The sequence below is a fragment of the Gavialis gangeticus genome, unplaced genomic scaffold (genome assembly GCF_001723915.1).
Source record: "Gavialis gangeticus isolate Ggan-Ray unplaced genomic scaffold, GavGan_comp1, whole genome shotgun sequence".
NCBI classification, from domain to species: Eukaryota; Metazoa; Chordata; order Crocodylia; family Gavialidae; genus Gavialis; species Gavialis gangeticus.
Window position 1 is genome coordinate 170,408,218 of NW_017728992.1, and position 20,772 is coordinate 170,428,989.

Sequence of the window (20,772 nt, forward strand, 5' to 3'; positions counted from 1 at the left end):
GCTGGTCAACAAAGTCAAGGAGGCTGAAGTGCAGAGGCAAGGGGATGTGGAATCATGCCAGCACTCCCAGCATCAGCATCGCCACCAGCACAAGCACCAGCCAGTCTCCTCCACACCAGCCACTGCTAATGTGGGCCATGGTCATGGCTTCCATGGTGGGGTCCAAACGCACCAGACCCCAGCCTCAGGCAGGTAGCGCCAAGGCTTTGGTGGCTACCTATCTCGCTGAGGATGTGGAACCACTGGACTGCAACCCCTTGGCCTACTGGGCAAGCCGCAACCAGATATGGCAGGATCTGGCCACAGTTGCCCAGCAACACCTGTCCTGTCCACCAACCAGTGTTCCAAGAGAGAGGGTATTTAGCATTGCTGGGGATGTTGTGACACCCCACTGCATCTGCTTGGATCCTGGTTTGGTGGAACAGCTGGTTTTCTTGAAGGTGGACCTCCTGCTGCTGGGGTTCCCTAAGCTCCACCTGCAGATGGGCAGAGTGCCACCTTCCTCCATCTGCACTGATTTCCTTTTTTGATTTTTTTAAAAACCAGGTAAAGCCCCGCTGTCAGCTGGAAGGGGCACTAACTGCATCACCAGCCACCAGGGGAAGAACATGTTCCTGCTGAGCTCTTTCCCCTGCCAGGATGAACCTGGAGGTATGGGATGGGTCTATGGGGAAGGAGGAGACCCCAGGTCCTTGGCATGACCACTAAAACTGCACCCTGCCAGGGTAGGGAGTCCCGGTGGTACTGCTGGTGGCACAGCAGCCCTGTAAATGCCAGGACCAATGATCCCCTGGTGAAAGGCAGGGAGGAGGCGTCATAACCTCTAGCTAACGCACAGACGAAAGCACACAGTCCTGACTGGGGAAAGCCCAGACCTGTCACATCTTTGACAGGCCTGATGCTTGATAGTTGCAGTGCAGTTGTGAGGCTCCCAGTGTGTGCCAGCTTTTGTGCTGAAAAACCCTTTGTCAGGCTGAGGAAGTATGTGCAGTTGGTGTTTCTCATGGTCCTGGATGGAAGGAATAGTAAAGAAGCCAGAGGATGGCCTGGTTTGCAATGCAGGCAAGAAAGCCAGTCAGTGAAAATGGAAATGGAGGCGACAGGGGGTGAGAGGCTGGCTAGGGTGGGCAGGGAAAGGGGGATGTAGCAGCACAGGTAAAAGTGCAGAGTCAGATGTCTGGCAGGTTGCAATGTGTCAGAATTCCACTGTCTAATCTATACTGAGTCCATGAGTTTCTGCACCTAAGAGGCTGATGAAGTGAAATTCATAAGCCTGGTTGTGAAAAGTGGGTTATAATTTGTTCCCTCTCAGGATCAGGCCCAAGAGGCTAGAAGCAGAGTGGTTTTTTGGTGAGGAATGTTCCCCCACTGGTAGTTGGGTATTGTTGCCTTTGATCAATTCTGGTGTGCAGTTTGTGGGGGTACTGGAGATAGTTGGCAGGTTTTGTGTTTTGAGCTGTAGGAAGTTGGCTTCAGTTTTGGTGATGAGGTTAGGTGCTTGTTTGAATGTAGAAACCACTTTTCAGATCTGGGCCTATGAACTGCACTTCATCGGCCTCCTAGGCAGTAGGTACAGAAACTTATGGACTCAATATACACAGCCAGGAAGGGTGCACCTGATCACAAATATACACACATAGAGTCGCACAGTCAGGGCGCACCTAACACATGCACTAGGTGCTCCTACTTGACAGGAAAGAAGGGCCTGACAGTCCCGTGGGGGTACCTTTGATGTTGCTGCTGATGCTACTGGTGTTGAGCCAGCTAAGTTATTTTGACCTGCCATCATTTAGTGGTGGACCAGGCCAAGGCTGTAGGGGAGGAGGCCTCACTGGGGCACACTGCCGTGTTGTGCAGTGGCCCCAGCACCAGGAAGGGCGCACCTGAACACACACAGTGTCACCCACCCATGTCACAAGTTTGCCTGCCTTTGGCCAGAGGTGCAGGGCCCCAGAAGCCAGACTCCCCCTGCACCTATCTCTTTGACAGCTGGCAGGCTTTGTGGCTGCAGCATGGCCTAGCAGCCAAGCCTGCAGTAGTTTCCACCCCACCCCATGCCCCTGGGCCCTAAGACAGACACAGTTGCACATGCACCCATGTCACAAGCTTTGCCTGTTAGCAGCTGGAGGTGCAGGGCCCCAGAACCCAGACTTCCCCTGCACTTATCTCATTGACAGCTGGCAGGGCCACAGCAGGGCCTAGCAGGCCTGCATTTTTCACCCTGATGCGCCTTAACACATGCACACAGTGTCACCTATGTCACAAGTTTTGCTTGTCAGCAGTTTGAGGTGCAGTTTCCCAGAAACCCCTGCACCTATCTCCTTCAAACTTGGCAGGCTTTGTAGCCTCAGCAAGAGCTACCATTCTGGCAGTTTTCACTCCACTGTGGCTTAACATACACATGTGACATGAGTTTTTCTTTCAGGACTTTGAGGTGGAGTTCCCAGAAACCCCTGCACCTATCACCTTGAAACTTATCAGGCTTCATGATCACAGCAGAGGCTACCATTCCTGCAAGTTTTATGTGAATCAGCCAAAAACCAACAAAGTTATAGATATTTCATTGATTCGCCATTATACTCTATGGCCAAATCTCTGAATCGGCTCCGAACTGACTCCAAATCTTCTAAAACGATTCAGCCGAATCGAATCAGAAAAACTATTTGGATCTCTGAATCAAATCTCTGGTATCCGAATTGGCTGAATCCAAATCCACATCCAAATCCAAATCAAATAGTTCCCTATTTGCACAGGCCTACTAGCCAGGTGGGCCTCTTTTTGTACTTCCCATTCTTACATTGCATCAGGATAGCTCGCTACTGTGCCCTTCAGAAGGGCCTCCCTTAAATACAGCCAGCTCCCCCTGACTTCTTTTTCCCTAAGACATGCCACCCAGGGGATCCTGCCCACAAGATCACTGAGTTTTCTAAAGTCACGTGTCTTTATTCTTCTGTTCTCCTTCCTTCTTCTCCTTAGGATCTTGAAGTCTATCTACATGAAGTCTACCTAAGATCTTGGCTGCACCTACATGAGATGCTGACTGTGCAGTCAGTACTATATATAGACAGAGAAGTACACACAAGTACTGAAGTATACACACGTAACCGGAGTTACTGCGCAGTAGTGTTGCGGAACATCTTTTAGGTGATGCTGACTGTGTAGTAGCTCATTACTCCTGAGCAATAGCATTGCATCACACTTCAGTCAGCACCTTGTGTAGATGTGGCTACTGTCAGCCAAGTTGCCTTCCACTTTTACATTCTCAGCCAGTTCCTCCCTGTTTGTGAGCAGCAAGTCAAGAAGAGGTTTCCCCCTTGTTGTCTTGTCTACCATCAGTATCAAAATGTTTTCCCCAGCACATTCCAAGAATCAGAATCCACATTCCAGGACTCCTTGTGCACCGCTGTGTTTCCGTCCCAACAGATGTCCCAGTAATTGAAGTCCCCCATGGGAACCAGGTCCTAGATCTGTTGACAGGAGCAGAAAAGAAAGGAAAGCTGTTCATCATCATGAAATTGCAAACTGAAACTTCTCTTCCATTTCCAAAGCATTGGATATTAATTGCATTCCTTTTCCATTTGTCCTTCACATCTTTGTTCTCCCAGAGACTTAGCTCTTTCTCTATGCAATGACTATTGTTGGGAGTTCCCCCGATGATGCCCTCCTCATTACTGTCACTTGAGGACATTTGTGGTGTTTGTCTCACTTTTCCATTTCTTCCTCTCACTATTCCTGCTTCAATATTTACTCACATACTACATACATGCTTTCCCCCCAGAATCAGCCCTCCAAAATTAGGACAGACCAACTGCAGATCCTTCCTCAGCCTGATGAAGGGTGTTTGTGCCCAAAAGCTTGCAAAGAAGAATTTTTTCCAACTGTTTGAGTTGGTCTAATAAAAGATAGCTGGTTTACCCAAAGAATCTTTTCTGCCTATGTCTTAAGTAGGGAAGTTGATTTTCTGTGCTGGAATTTAAACATAGTAGGCTGTAGTAACTATCACAGGTGTTTACTGTTTCCATCCAGGGCGGGAGGGGTTGAATGCAGTCTGCAGCGTATGAGGTTCAACCCTTTTATCATTGCTGCTGAACTGGCAGTAGCTTTTGACTGAGCAGCCAAAAGCTGTGAAATGCGTTCAACCTATAGCTTTTGCCTCTGCAGCAGTGATCAGGATTCAGACACACAGTCAGGATTCAGCCACTGGAAAATCTTTTTTTTCTTCATTCTGCCCTCTGAAAACAGGTAGGTGTCTTATTTGAGGATGCATGGGTAAAATACGGTAATTCTCCTTTTCTTTTAAAGTTACCTTCAGCATGCTCTTTTCTCCAACTGTGGAGCATTTATATGACCTCCTGCTGCCTCTGCTTTGTCTTCTTTTCCCAGTGTCAGAGTTTAAAAAACAAAAACCGAAACAAACCAAAACAAAAATCCTCCACATGTGGCTATGAGGACTCCACAGGGACTAACTCTGTGGTTTATAATGCCATCAGAAGCATGCAAACATTTATGTGGTACTGATGCAACCATAACATTTATGGATTATATTCAGCAGGAATATGCATGAGGTTTTAACACTGAATTTCCATTAGAGGGAGCAGTGTCTAAGGAATACACAGGGTTTCTCTGAAAAGCATTCTGTAATATGGTTTTCTTTTCTCTTTTCATTCCACATTTTATATAGCCTATCAAAGTTTTATTCTGCTGCCCATCACCATGCTACCTGAGGATTTTTCTTTGTTGTTATTTATTATTTATTTGTCGATCTATAATGAATTTTTCTTAAGTGAATTCTGATGAGAGGTGAGGAAGTTGGAATGAAATGCAGTACAGCTGCCGACAGACTTGACAGAACTGAGCACTGTGAATGGGGACACGCTTATAAGAAAGGAAGCTGGTGACAGGTTTGACTTGATATGAAATTCTCAAGAAACAAAATGTCAAATGAGTTGGTTGTCATGGATATGGTCCTTAGAAGAAACCGTTCTCTGTTTCTGAAAGTTTAAATTAATCAGTTTTATTGAGTTAAAGTTGCTGTTTCAGGAAGGGGTGACTCAGGCTGTAAGTACCGAGTGATGCCTCTGCTGCTGTGTCAATTATGGGTTGATTCATAGATGCACCTGAAGCTGACAACTGGCACTAGGAGCTAAAATTACAGTGGGACTCATGCATCCAACTGCCACTTTAAATGCCTGAAGTCCAACATTTAGGTGTCACCAACATCCCTAAAATCTGTGCTCAACTGCTGCTCAAATGAAATCCTCTAGTCACCTAAGTGTGTACTGAATTTGCACAAAACTGAGTTAGCTAGCACTGAACTTCTTGAGGCCCTTGATCACACCTAACCCATTCTCAAACAGGGCAACCCCACCAGCAGGGCCCAAGGAGGTTGCTAATCTCAGAGAATGCCTGGAACAGGAGGGATGTCATCGTCTGCAATGTTTGCTGTGGGGGGTGGCAGTGGTTATGCTCCACATCCTGCTGTAGCTCTCCTTGGTTTTCCATGGCGACCCTGGGCTCGTCCTCTTGCCTTTCCCACTGGAAGTGTTGGCATCACTTCTGCTTGTGGCACCAACTCCTCCTCATCTGAGCTGGATGAAGCTTCTACAGACACATGGTCTTCTTGCTCTGAACAAGCTCTCATGTCTGGAACAAAGTCAGCATCCTCACTGCCTTGGGATAAGATTTTATCATCCCCAGTTTACCTGTGCAAGATAGGCTTCAGCACTGAATATGCTCTGCCTTCTCATCTTGGACTGCAGAAAAAAAACAAAAAATTGATTACTGCTGAATGCATATAAAGAACAATCAAAGCCAAGCCTGTCCATCCGTGCTGTCACAGAAGCAATTCTGCCCTGCCCTATGGCGGTGCAGGTAGCACCCTCTCCTCCTGGGCACAGAAGCCAGAGACCAACACCCACCCTTTGCAGGCAAGCCATATATGGGTGGATGCTGTTTGGAAACCACACATGCAGGGGCTTATTGAGAGCAGGTAAAAGAGGCATGGGGATGTCAAGCCCTTACCGTTCAAGGGGACTCCATTGTGTATGCTGTATTGCAGTATGATGTTGTTCTATTTCTTCTCTGCTGACCCTTTGCTCCTTGTCCTCACTTCCAGCAAGGCCAGGACAAACTAGCTTGTATGTTATGAAATGGGAAGGTGAGGTGGAGTTTGGCCATGAGAAAAAAGAGCAGAGGTGGATTTGGGTGTTACAAAGGGTTGGGGTGAGGGGTTTGGTACAGGGCAGGGTGTTTAGATGACCTTGCAGCCTGCAGACAAAGTGGTTAGCAAAAGGGAGTACCACATCTCCTGCAAAAGCAGAGGGATAGATAGCCATCCATTAGTTACCATGGATCTCTGAAGTGGACATGAAAGAGGTGTGAATGAATGCTGACCTTTCAGATGCATCCACCCAAAGTGACCAAACAAATCTAGGTCTGTCATTTATACAGACATTGCATTAGGGGTACCCAGTGCATTAACATGGCCTTGGGTTAAAGTTGGGAGGAGGATGGAAATTAAGTTTTGGAGTATACATTACCACAGCGTTGATGTTACTTTACCTTTTGGCCCTTAGGCTTGTGACCCTAGCCCCTAAGATTTTCTATATAAAAGTGCAGTTTCTGGGGCTGCAGCATGGCATAGTCTGTCTCTTGCTGATGGACTGTCTTTTTCCCCTAGCTTGAGCTCCCTCCTTGCTCTTGTAGTTTCATAGTTTCATAGTAGCTAGGGTCAGGAGGGACCTGAACAGATCATCTAGCCTGACCCCTTGCCACAGGCAGGAATGAATGCTGGGTTCACAAGACCCCAGACAGGTGATCATCTCACCTCTTTTTGAATTTACCCAAGGTGCAGCACCCTGCATTTATCTAAGTTGAACCCCATCCTATTCTCATCTGCCCACTTTGTAGTCTGTCTAAACCTAGTTGCAGCCTCTCTCTCCCTTCAAGTGTACCCACCTCGCCCCACATCTCAGTGTCATCAGCAAACTTGGACAACGTGCTTTCAACCCCCTTGTCCAAGTCGCTGATAAAGATGTTAAATAGTGCGGGCCCGAGGACTGACCTCTGTGGTACCCCACTGCTCACATCTCACCAGGCTGAGTACGACCCATACACCACTACACTCTGGGTGCGCCCCGTCAGCCAGTTTTTTACCCATCCAACTGTGTAGGCATCAATGCCACAGTCGCTTAATTTATTAATGAGAATGGGGTGAGAGACAGCATCAAAGGCCTTCCTAAAGTCTAGAAAGACTACATCCATGGTTACACCATCATCCAAGGATTTAGTTACCTGGTCATAAAAAGCAATCGGGTTGTTCAGGCAGGACCTGCCTTTGATGAACCCATGCTGGTTGCCCTGAGCATGATGTCCCCTGCTGGCCCCCCACAGATGTGCTCCTTGATGATTTTCTCCAAGATCTTCCCAGGGACCAAGGTGAGGCTTATGGGCCTATAGTTACTTGGGTCCTCCTTCCTCCCTTTCTTAAAAATGGGGACTACATTAGCTAGTGTCAAATCCCCTGGCACCAGGCCAGATGACCATGAATGCTCATACAGCTGGACCGAGGGCTCCACAATGACCCCTACCAGCTCCCTTAACACCCTTGGGGGGAGGGCATCTGGACCTGCAGATTTAAAAATGTCCAGCCCTTCCAGAAGATCCCTAACTACATCTGCGCTGACCCAAGGCCTGACAGAGCTATCTCTGAGATTTTCCCGGTCCCTGTTCAAGAACACAGAGGCAAAGAAACTATTAAAATATCGACTTTCTCATCTGGAGTAGCCACAAGGTCCTGCAGGGGCCCTCCATTGCGTAGTGCCCTCTTCTTGCTCCCAGTGTATTTGAAAAAGGACTTTTTGTTGTCCTTAATTCTGGATGCCAGCCTGAGTTCCATCCCTGCCTTGGCCCTCCTAATAGCCCTCCTACACTCATGGGCTGAGGAGGAGTACTCCTCCTTGGTGATAGCTCCTCCCTTCCACTTGTTGTATGCCACCCTTTTTGTCCTTGGGCATTGTTGAATGCCCTTGCTGAGCCACAGGGGTTTCTGAGCACTCTTACCCCCCTTGCTTCTCTCAGGGACTGTTGCCCTTTGGGCCTGGAGGATCGCCCCCTTAAGGTACCACCATCTCTCATGGACTCCCATCTCCTCTGCCTTCTGGGCCCTCAGTGCCTCCCCCAGTAATCTCTGAAGCTCATTGAAGCTGGCCTTTCTGAAGTCAAGGGCTTTCGTCTTGCTATAAGCCCTTGAAACCCCGCACTGGATAGTGAATTCCAGCAGGTGATGATCACCATTGTCCAGGTGGTCAAGGACCTGCAGTCCCCTCACCAGGTCATCCCCAGTTGCCAGGACCAGGTCCAGGAAGGTGTTATCCCTAGTGGGGCTGTGCACCTCTTGGATAAGATGACGGTCCTGTAATACAGCTAGGAACCTCTCTCTGTGTCTCTCTGAGTTTTTTAACTACCTGGAGGTACTCCTTGAGTAGCCAACTGCCTGCAGCTGAGCCTCTGTCACAGGCTCCCTCTGAAAGGATTAGACTACCATGTTGCAGGCAGGCATCTGGTGCAGAATAAAGAACTGTGCAACATTTAAAGACTGTTGGGCTAAGCAATATCCCCAAACCTGCTACAGCCTCTTACTGTCCTTTATGCCATTGCAAATGCTCCCTGGCTCGACTCTGCCCCTTCCCCCCATACTTACCCCATACATTCCCCATGCTCAGTATCACTGCATTGTCCCTCAAACTCATCAGACCCCACCATCCTCCTCAAACCCCAGTGAGTACCTTGCCTCCATCACTGACCCCGTGAATCCACTGCACTCTGCAGACACATCCCCATCATACTCTTGTCCCTCTGATCTCTCACCATCCCCTTCACATCCCACTGAGCCCTCCCCTGCTCCTTTCAGCATTCAGATTCACTTCAGCCTTTCACACCCTCTCATTCATAACCCCCTTTTTCCTGACCTTCGCTCACACCTCAGCTCACTTCTTCATGGATCCTGGAAGCCCCTTCCCCTCAAAACCCCTCCCAAACAGTTCCCCCCCACCTGTCACAGCCCCCAACTGCCCTCCTGCTGCTCTTCCCTTCTGGACAGCATGCCCATAGCTGGCCTCCACTGCCTTCCACCCCTCCACAAAGAGAAAAAAATAGCTGGCATTGGAGGAGGACTTGTGGAAACCAACCCCTCTGGATCCACTCATACCAGGCTTTAGGCTGCCCTGGTTGTGCTGCTGGTTCAGTGCCCCACAGCTTCCATCATCTGCTGCAATTAATAACCCAAGGAAGGGTCACTACATAACTTTCCTCTTCATTTCAACTTTGCAACTCCCTCCTGCTCTGAGTGCTGCACCACTGTACAACTCACCCTAATCTAATGCTACTCCTCCACTTCCTGTCTCTGATTTGTTGTGAGTCTGAATCCTCTGTGAACAAGGCCACCAAGTACAGGTTCCTAAGTAGCAGCACACCTCTACTGGAAGGGCATGCAGAAGAACATTGCCAGGAGTAAATAACAGATAGGATAATTGTAGAAGAAAGGACAGCTTGATTAGGGGGAGATACAGTGTTGTTAAAATATGGAGTGAAGAGATTAGCAGGGGTCAAGTAGATAATTATGAGCCATGAAGTCACTTGGCTCCTTCAGCTGCACCTGAATAGAAATGCAGCTATCCCTGCCAGGCAGTTTGTTTTAAACTTTGTGCAGACTAAGAATCAAGGCACAGTGCAACTGTACCCCAGTCTTTCTCTTCCCTTCCCCTGATCTGTTCTAGCATAGGCTTGAGGAAAATAGGAAAGCAGTTCAATAGCAGGAGAATTGGGGCAAGGATGGAACGAGTAGAACATCTGGAGGCACAAGGTGGGAGACGGAGTTTCTGGCAAGCAGGAGAGCCAGTCCAGGGCATGGCAGGAAGTAGGGTACAGGAGCTCTGTGAAAGAGGAGAGGATCTGTATGTGGATGGTGAGAGGGCTGGCAGGGGCTCAGCTGGATGTTGGTCCCAAAAGAACTAAGTGCTAGGTTAGAGACCATGCTGGCATATGTCCTTTCAGGAGGAACATACCTTGTGCAGAGTAACCATCAATGTGACTGCTGCCTAGCTGTCCAGTTTTGCATTCAAATAAAGGAACCTGAAGCAGCAATCCCAATGATTCAGTTTCAGGAGTTCCTTGTGAGCCGAAATGAGATCTGGGATCCCCACGTACTTTCTGTCCTTATGTGGAGCAGGGAGCATCTGCAGAAGATGCTGGCGAAGGGTAGCTAAGTGGAGCATGTGAGGCTGTAGCGGGCATTGCCAATTTATGGAGGCCCTGGGTTTGGTTGCTGACCTAAGACTGTCTCCACATGGTATGATGTATAGGAGCTGATTGAGGATGAGTTTGCAGAAGCGATGGCAGATGTTGGAAAAACTGGTTTAGAATCTGAGTCTAGGTCTCTTTCTGGGTCTGTTTGTTGGCCAGCTGGTGACTGTGGGCATGATATGTTGGAGGAGGGATCAATATATTGTTCCAGTGTACAATCAAGCATGGTGCTGAATGGGAAAAATAACACAATGGGATGTGTACATACATTTGTGTAAACTGCAGGGGTGTCATTTGCAAACCAAGTGAAGTGATTATTCCACTTTATTTAGTACTGGTAGGGCTTCACTTGGAGTTCTGTGTCCAGTTTTATATCCCACACTTCAATAACGATTGAAGGGCAAATTTGAAAGAGTTCAACAGACAGCAACAAAAATGCTTAAAGGTCTGGGAAACATGACTTATGAGGAAAAACTGGGTGGGTTATTTAGTCTGGCGAGGGGAAGACTGAGTGGGAACTTGATAACGTTTCTTAAATACATGAAGGGCAATTATAGAAAGAAAGGACATGGCCTTTTCTCTGTGGCTGTAGGGGGACAGGACTAGGAGCAATGGACTCAATCTGCAGTAGAGGAAATGTAGGTTGGAGACTAGGAGGAACTTTCTGACTATGATGGTGGTGGAATATTCACCCTTGGAAATTTTAAAGAGCAGGTTGGACAGACCCTTGGCTGGAATGGTTTAGTCTGGGATGATCTTAACTTGAAAAGGGGTCTGGATTGTATTCCTTCTGAGGTTCCTTGAAGCCCTACTTTCCAATGATCCTATTGCAATCACACTAAGTGATATATGGACTTCCAAAGATAGGTGGGCTTGTCCTGTTTCTGCATTTCAAAACTCACTGAGATCCCTACCACTTGTGCATTGTTCTTTCAATAAATCCTTTTGGGGGATCTTGATTGATTTTTTTTGCCTTTGACTGAGCATTTTTGCCTGGCTAACTTCAAGGGTTTTCCTCTGCCTTTTCATTTTTTGGTTGGAATGTGTGGGGCTTCTCTCATTCCTAGCTTAGATAACTTCTCACTCTGCTTCATTCCCAACAGTGGCACCATGAGAGCTGCTGCACTGTGCTGCAAGGGTTGCTTCCAAAATTGGAAGTAGGGTAGTTGTACCTGTGCAGGGCTTTGGGTAGGCTAAATAGTACTGTTGAGTGATGGTGCCAATCAGTCTGCCATTTGCATTAACTAGTCTATCTGTGGCACTGTGTGGATGCAAATGCATTGCTTCTAGTTTATAGGGCAGCCCATGTGGATTACTTGAGAGTGCCACTAATTGGGACATCAATCAAATTTACCATGTAGTCAATGGCCAAAGGCATTTGACTTTCCCTGTGCACTGAATGGGGAATCTGGGCACCTAACTTGGGGCTGTGAATTGCACTGGGTGGCAAGGCACTTATTCTCTTTATGCATAATGCCCCTAAGTTAAGTTAAAAAATATATATTGACAAACTGGAGGAGAGAAAAAAGAATAAAAATAATTTGGAAAGTGAAGGAAGTAATGTAGGACAAAACTTATATTTGTGCATCAAACATTTCATGATAAAATGGCAAACTAGCACCCTACCTCTATTTCAAAGATGTAAACAGTAGTGAAGGAGTGGAGTTACTCTGTGTGGTTCAGAGGGTGGCACTAGGAGAGTGAGATGACATTTAGATAGAGAGAACATAGACTAGATGATAGTGAAAAAACTCAGTAGTGGTGAAAGCTATTAAGGCATTAGGAGTGTCATCACTTGAGCTTTTTAAGATGAGGCTGGACAAGACCAGCAGAAGTACTGAAGGGAAACATTCTACATTTTCAGGAGATGTACTAGCGAACATTTTATGTTTTCCCCATCACCAGCTTCCACAATCCTATTTTTCTTTAGTTAAAATAGACAGCAGGCTTCAGAAATGTTGAGCACATTTATGCTTCTCACACAACTAAATTTTAACCTGCATCCTGTGAATTAATACATGCTTGAGGGGATATCACAAAGCTTTGAAAATTACACTGTTCACAGGGGGTGTTCTCTTTAACAAGTTACTTCGTACATTTTCTGCTTTCCCTGTCATTTTTCTCTCACTTCCAAGATCACCCCTGTGTGAATAGATGATTAGGTGATTTCCTTTTATAAAACTTCAAACATACTATTTTAGTTCATTCTCAGTGTTCAAAGTGTGAGACTGCAGTTCATTAGGAGTTTGACTTCTGCCTACATGATACAAAAACTGTGACAACCAACTGAACACTGTGAGCCCTAAGTCCCAATAGTCATGCCTCCTCCGGTCATAACTTCTCATACCCGCACAGCTAAGCAGGGCTGGCTTGATCTGTAAGGAAAATCCAGTGCAAAGTGAACACAGAGCTAAAGATTCAATAGATATTGTTTTTGCAGTTTAGGATCTTGTCTGCACAGGAAAGATTTACCAGTTATACTGGTATAATTCTCTTTGCCCTTTCTCCTATGAAGGCACTTTTATTGCAGAAAATAATGCTTATTTAGCATTTTCTATATCTGTTTCCAAATAACATCAGCTTTAAAAAGTGCTCACACTGGAATACGTTTATAAGGAGATTATACTGAGATAACTGCATTTGAATTCTCACTTTAGGTAATATTATATATAGTCAGGGGTGGAGCAGGGATGCAGGATACATTGCATATGAGATGTAAAACTAATGTCCCCATCACTTATGGTCTTTAAAGACCACATGGGAGCTTTGTAAGAATATGAAAGCTAGTGCTGTTCTCTCAGATTCCAACTGAATCACTATATCTTGTCCTGTTGAAAAGCCATTCTGAATCTGTAATTGGAAAAGGTGTTCTTTATTTCCCCATCCCAAGAAAAAATCCCTAAAAATTTTGTGTGGAATTGCTGACATGAAAAAGCCCCATATTTATGTGGGTTTGAAGATGAGGAATGTTTCTTAAGAAGTAATATTGTTTTTAGGTTGCACCAACTATTGCTGGGTATGGTCAAGATGGCTGCTGCTTTTCATCTCCAGGTTTATTTGGAGTTTCTAAAAAGTGTTGAAGGTCTCAAGAGTTTTGACAGCAATTAAATGCAATGGCTCTGAATGGTTCTACCTGACTAGCTGTTGCATTTCAGCAAATGAAACATTGTTCCATACTTATACAGCCAATAAAGCACTTAAAAATCTTTCTGGATCTCAAGTGCCTTATAAATAAAAAGCATTATTAGCTAGCAAGATATCTGCTGAGATGCAGCCACTGCTGGATCTTTGCTTGATCTATGTCTTTCTTTCAGGATTGTTTTCTTTATTTTTTTTCTGCTGTAGACAAGACTTGTATTTTTTTTGTAACTTCTCACACTCAGAATGAGAAGAATAGTAGGAAAGCTGAAAGTACACAGTTCATAGCTACTAGCAAAGAAGCAAGCAGCTCAGATTACAATAGAAGTGTGGGAACTGGACAAATGTAACAGAATTCAGCTAGACTTGGGCTTGGCCTCTGATACAAAAAGGGGAAAGGGACCAGATCCAAAAAAGACACTCAACTGCAGCTCAGGTGCCACCTACGTGAGCAACTCAAAAACAGTTTACTGCTTAGGACAGGAGGCAGCAACATATAGCCTGCAGGCTGGATCTAACCTGCAGAGCCACAGGGCTTTGCTTGTGCCTGTGCCCATGCCTGCACTAAGTCTGAGTGGGGAGGAGCTATGTGGGGTAAGTGAACTGGGAGCTGTGCCTGCGCTCCTTCCACTTCTTACTGTCTCACAACCCTTTCCTAGTTTCCAAGGCTGCAGCATGAGTGAATCTTCCAGCCTGAGTGGAGCTGCACTGGGGACAGGCTGGGCAGTGGGTGGGAGGGCGTGTATGGGAGGGGAGGGGGGTCAAGGAGAAGCAGGAGCAGTGTAAAAGCAGCCTCCAGTTCCCCAGCCCAGCCCCAAGCCAAAGTAGCTCTGTTTGGGATGGAAGCTATGTTTGCATAGCAGCCGTGGAGCAGGACGGGGTTGGGAGAAGCAGTAGTGGCACAAGTGCAGCTCCTAGCATTGTTCTGGCAAGGGCACTAAGAGAGCCCCTGCTACGCACTGCTGAAGCCTCCCAGCCTGTGTCAGGCTAGAGCTGAGTTGTTCCAGCCCATGGCTTGATGCAGTTTGCTGCCCCTGGCTTAGGACACAGGCACCTGACCTTTTGTCGCTGAAATCAGGCACCTAAGGTTCTGCAATTTCACAAGCCTAGAACTGCCATCATCTTGGCTGAGCTGAGCATCTTGGCCTTACATCTAAAACTGTTTAGGGTTCACAAACCAGGTCTGAAAGGCCTGATCTACTTGCCATGCTTTGAGCATGCTTAACACATGAACATAATTAAGTTCAGAACAAAACAGAAATGCAAAAATCTAGGACTCTTGGTTCCCAAATTATATCTTTTACTAGACCAACTGAGAAATAGCAACAAAAAAAAAATTCTTCAAGCGTTCAGGCTCATGCACCTTTCATCAGGATCAGGGAAAGTTCAAGACGGTAAAAAGTCCCCATTTGTAGGAAATAAACATCATTTTTGCACAGAGGAAGCAGAAGCTGGAAAACTGTCTCCCTGGATCCATGAGAGTCTCTCTGGGAGCTTGCTCTTTGTTGTGTAGATCAAGCAGGATTTCTTCCCTGGTGGTGTCAGATGGCAAGCAGGGAGGTGTAGAAATCTTTCTTGCCACCACTTTCATTCAAAAACACAGTCGGGGGTGTTACTGTTGCCCAGCATAGTGATTAAAATACCCACCCAGAAAATGAGGGACCTGATTTCCATGCCCCCAACCCCCATCAATGGTGGCCTTAGGGTTGCTGGGGCCCTGGGCAGCAGTCATTTGGGACCCCCTGGAGGCTTAATTTTGATGACCTATAAGCAAGTCAGACATTTTTTATTTCTATTTCACTTTGCCCTATCCATGAAACTGCAATGAAAGTATCTTAAAACAATATTGATAATACAAAGAAAGTTTTTTTAACGAGCTATATTCTAGATTAATTCTAGGTTCAACATTTCGGAGTCCCCCCAGTCTTAGACATTCAACATGGGGTTGTGAATTCTATTTCAAGAGTCAGCTTTGTGGCAAAACTGAGCAGTGCTGTGCCTGGCTCTCCTTGTGGATTGTAAGAGTCCTTGAGCAGGCTTCTGGAGACTGAGGTTTTATTTTCAGCTATGCCACAGACTTATAATCTGACCATGGGCAAATCTGTCTGGGCCAGGGAATCTTGAATTTATTTTTTGTAAAGTGCACAGCTTCAGAAGGAGTTGGGTGGAGCGTGTTCTCTATAATTATGCCATTAGGGTACTCTCTGGGAAGGTATGGATTTTGACCCCATTCAGGCAGAAGAAGACATAGGTCTCTAGCAAATGATCTAAATGTACAGCTGTTTTGTCTAGAAGTGGGGGAGGAGGGCTGGGGAGACCTCCCCACCAGTTGTATTTCTGAATGAAAGCTGCTGTGGTCACAGTATTACATTTGTGTGAAACTTCCCGAGACAGCACAGCATCAGTCTTAGAGAAGAGAAAAATAATGAAAATAAGAATCAGCCTAAAGCTCTGTATCTATTTAAGTAAAAGCAGTAACTTAAACACTCAGAGAAACTTGATCTGAAAAAAGACTTATTAGGGCATCTTGCTCTTCTCTGCCAGTTTAGGATTGTTTTCTTGAGTGCTTTATTTGCTGTCATGCTGTACAAGTGCTGAGGCTCCCATTACTTGCCTTGGGAGACGATTCCACAGCGTAAGAGATGTCTCCATTAGGTCACTTCCTGACATTCAATTTAGATTTCCTTTATGTAATTTCCTTTCCTTATTCCTATGATGCCTCTCAAGCCTCCCTAATCAATACCTTTCAGTAACTCATTTCTCATTACAGTGTAACCAGGCTCACTCGTGTAATTGTTTGAAATGTCCTGCGACCAAAATTAAATCCACAGGGTCTCTAGGGATTTGACAGACCAAAATCAGCCACTTGGAGACCCCAGGATAGATTTACAAGGAGGAAATAGACAACGTAGAGAGGCATTTAAGTGCCTATTTACAGCATTTATCTCCATTCTCCACATGCTGCTTAACCCTCTAGGTATCTAAATTGCCCTAGTGCCCGAGTTTCTGCTGATATTGTTCTGTAGGCACCTTGGTTTCTTCTTCTAAGCACACATTCCCATACATCCTGACAGACCTCTGCTGCTTGAAGCCAAGCTCGTGCCTTAAACCCCACTGGGTTACATAAAATAAGCATTTGCTTGACTGACTTAACTGTGGAGCTTGATCTTGCAGATGTGATCATACCATGTCTGACCCAACACAGAACACCAGAGCAGGAACCCCTCCCTCCAACCCAGACCAGTGGTCAGAGCATTCACAAGGGCTGTGAGAGATTCAAGTTCAAACCTTTCCTCCCCCTGAAGGAGTTTGAAGCTACAGCTCCTGCTTCCCAGGTGGGTGATCCAGCCAGCAAGCTATCAGGCATTCTGGGTTGGATTTTTCTCAGTCTGTGCCCTGTGGACTAGACTGAAGTCATCCCACTCCCAGGTGAGTGTCCTAACCTTTAGTCACTCTTACATTCATATTTTCTGGCTTAATTACTATTTAATTATCCCATGCAGAGTGGAACAGCTTTAGCAGAAAAAACTGAGAGAATCCCACATCAAAATGCCTTATCTCCCAAATAAGATAAGGCAGAACAATGGTAGAAATCCAGCTGGAAGAGTGAGAAAGCGCTAACAGGAAAGAAGCTGAGAAGGCATCGAGACTGTTTCTGGTGTCATTTACAATTACACTGCATTATGTGGTGCAAGAGCTGATAACCACAGCAGTAGGCTAATGAGCCATAATCAAAAAAAAAGTTCCATAATAAAGTATGTGTTTGGGAAATGCATCTTTCAATTCAGTCCTTCCTACCCAGGAGTCAGAATAATGATCTATAATATATGGCAGTAGAGGCAACATTTTATCGGTACCACAGAATGACAGGTAGCAAGCGCATTTTTTATGAGTTTGCATTATATTGTTTTTATTCACATCCCTAAGTTGAATTCCTGGAGTCAAATACCTCTTGACTAGCTAAACATTTATTCATCTGGATAGAAGAAGTGAGCAATAAGTCCCAAGGATGTGTGTATATGTGCGCATGTGTATGTGTGTGTGCAAGTTAAAAAGATTCACTTACCTGTCCTACTAACCTTATGTATTGTTCAATTCCTGAGATACAGTAACAGCCTTTTCAATGACAGTCAGTTATCCCTAGACAGCATAAAGACAGTTGGAGCACTCAGTAGCAGCCTCTTCTGCTGCCTGTTCTCATGAATTTGAACAGTAGCAATTTGTTTTATGGGGCCTGGCACCCGCCCTCACCAGTAACACAAAAAAGTGGCCTTTTGTAACCACACTCTATGCTCTTACAGTACCAATAGATGGCCTGTCTTGGCATGCTTGGATGCAAACAAGGAATGCGTATCACTTACCAACTACTATTTTATTTATTTAGGACTAGCTTGTGACTCTGGCTGTGGCCTCAGCAAGCATGATACGTTACAACGCTGACCCTGGATTAGTGCTGGGAGACAATGTCACACAGAGAAGTCTTTCTGAATAACAAGTCCCTCCATGCTCATCTCTCACTTTAAGGACAAAACTATAATCACTGCTTCCCTCACTCAGTGGAACTGCTTACCCCCTTCTGTGCACCCAGCCATGTACTGCACCTATCAGGCGTTTCAGTGGTATGTAGCATTGAGGGCCAAAATCGACCAAAAGGGATACCACCTAGGCATTTAACTATGCAAATAGCATTTGGGGGCAGTTGCAAAGATATTTTAAATCCTATTCTAGGGGCGGGCAAAATACGGCCTGCTGGCTGCTTCCAGCCCGCCAAGCACTTTCATCTGGCCCACGGTGTCCCGCCACAAATTTCACCCTGCCTAGCCCTTCCACCCATGAGGGTGGGGGAAGTGCCACGTGTACACCCCTAACCCCCAAACATACCCTATGGCACTTCACTCCCACCCTCGTGAGCAGAAGGGCCCAGCCTGGCCAACACTCAGCTTCCAGGTGAGGCTGCTGCTGCCGCTAAATCAGCTAATTAGATAAAACCCCCGGTGAAGCATGCAAGCTATGCAGATGTTGGGAAGCCAGGTCAAACTGACGTGATTCCCAGGGGCGACGTGTCGGGGGTGCACGTGCACCCCCTGAGCGCAGTGGTGCACCTCCTGCAAAAAGGCAGTCACTACTCACCACCCCGCCGCCGACATTGCCAGCAGTGTCTGTAGGTGGTCCATGATTCCTGCTGGCCACTGCTGCCAGTGTCAGTGTCAGCTGCAGGTGGTTGCCGAACCTTGGTCAGCGCTCACCACCCCAGTGGCGGCAGCGTCTGCAGGAGCTCCCCTGCCTACCGCCACTGCACTCCCACAACAGCATTCCCACTGTCGCTGTGCACCCCCAGCCGCCAGGAGCACTCACTGTTCATGGTGATTCCTCTTCTGGTAAAGCAGTATTTCCCCCGCCCCCCCCATATCTGTCAGCAGCCAATGACTATAAAAGTGCAACCTCTGCCCTGCCCCCCACAAGAAAACACCAAACCAGGGTATCATCCCATCCAAGGCAGTGTCTATCTCACTAAGCCACAGTCCTTATTCCCACTGTTTTTCTGTTCCCAGAACTTCTTGGCTGCCAAGTGGATTAGCTTCAGTTCGAGGAGTGGAGGTTGCCCTATACCAAGGGTTTTCAAACTTTTTGGATCAGTGTATCCCCAGCTGAACGCGGCGCCTGCTGTGTGTGGCGCATGGTGGTGCTCCGTCCCCACCCACCCATCTGTACCCCTAGGGCCTTCTCAAGTACCTTCAGGGTATGTGTACCCCCCAGTTGACAACCCCTGCTCTATACAACGCCTAACCCATGTCCTGCTGGTGAGGGAATGTTGCTATGAACTGAGAGGTACAAACTGAAATCTTCTCAGCATGAGGGAAAACAAGAACGTGGGTCTCCCGCTCCCTGGGTAAACATCCTTTTTACTAGGTTACTGAGCTCCTCTTTTGGTACTTTTGCATGTTTTATACACTTATGTGACTTTCTAGATGTAGGGAAGGGGGTAAGACCTAAAATCTGTGTAAGTGGCCAGAAACACTAATTATGCAGCCAAGTTAGCTGGGTAGGTTTTACTTACCTATATAAATGTGGAGCTGGATTTGAGCTTTAGACTGCTACTTAGATGCTTAATAGGTGGATAAGTCTGGCTCTTTTATTCCATTAAAATTAGAGAGAACACAGAACAAGCTCTTGATTCTCATGCCAATCACTCAAAATGCACTACTTATCTTAAATAGGCTGTCACTCACTGCTGGATGACAATATACCAGAAGTAAACAGCCCTGCTAAGAATTTGATCACACCCTCACACGGTTTGCTTGAATAATACAGGCATGTGCTACAGTCTGGACCCAAAATATCTAAACCTTGTGTAAAAATTGATACATCTTGCAAGCCTTATACAAATGAAGAAATTTCCTCAGACTTTAAAATGAGGAAGCAGTAATTTGCTTGAATTCTGAACACTGAGCAAAAGAAAATGTTCCCTTAGTATTCTGGACCTTGCAAGAGACAGAAGTACTTACTTGGAAATTTTCAAGAAGGCCTACAGTCATCCACTGTCAAAACCAAAGAAGTTTAGATAAGTTTAATAAATAGCCAGTACTTTCAAGTGCTTGAAAGAACTAGATCTGTTGAAGCCATCTGTCCTGAGTAAAAATAAATTTATAGCATTCTTTTCCTTCCTAATTGCAGTAGAATCATTTGTTTCTTGCAGCTTAATCTATTCCCTGAATTTTGCCAGTCTAATGGTTTTGGAGACTTATTCCCAGAAGATGTCCAGCACAAAAAGGCTCAGGGCATTGCAAGCTACTTACCAGCATGCCACAAGATGATGCTGGAGCCTTTACCCCTTGGGAAGAAGAAAGGGATGTCGTTTTCTTGCCTATTCAGTCCTTGGCCTGTCTGTTGAGACTGCTAACAAGGGAACCAATTAGTACTACTAGATGTTTATGAGAGTCTTTTTTTAGACTGGGAACCACAACTCACTTGTGTATAGTTCTTAAAACATCTATGAGTGATGAAATAGAAGGTGTTTATAATGCTCAGTGTTCTGACCCCTGTAGTATTTTGAAATGGTTTTGCAGCTTTCAGTGACAGTGTGGTATTGGGGATGGTGCTGTGCCATGTTACTCAGTGAGTGCAACATGTAGCTTTGGGCTATAAGGCTAGGGACAGACATTACACATAAACTATTTTAAGTGATCAGAAACTGGTTTAAACCTGTAACGGAACAGATGTTCATTGCACATAAATCTGTTTGAAAATGGCTGAAACTGGTTTGAGATAAACCTGGGTGAATGTAGTATCAGACTTAACTGATTTGGGTCAAACTGGTTTATGAAATATATG

At 46.0% G+C, this 20,772-nt stretch overlaps 1 long non-coding RNA gene across 1 annotated transcript; it reads left to right on the forward strand.

Annotated features, from left to right (window-relative positions):
- The first annotated feature begins 6,361 nt into the window (after positions 1-6,361).
- Positions 6,362-13,816, forward strand: LOC109299894. Its single transcript, XR_002098048.1, has 3 exons — positions 6,362-6,464; positions 11,952-11,953; positions 13,805-13,816. It is a non-coding gene; the product is annotated as an uncharacterized LOC109299894 (long non-coding RNA).
- Positions 13,817-20,772: the final 6,956 nt, after the last annotated feature.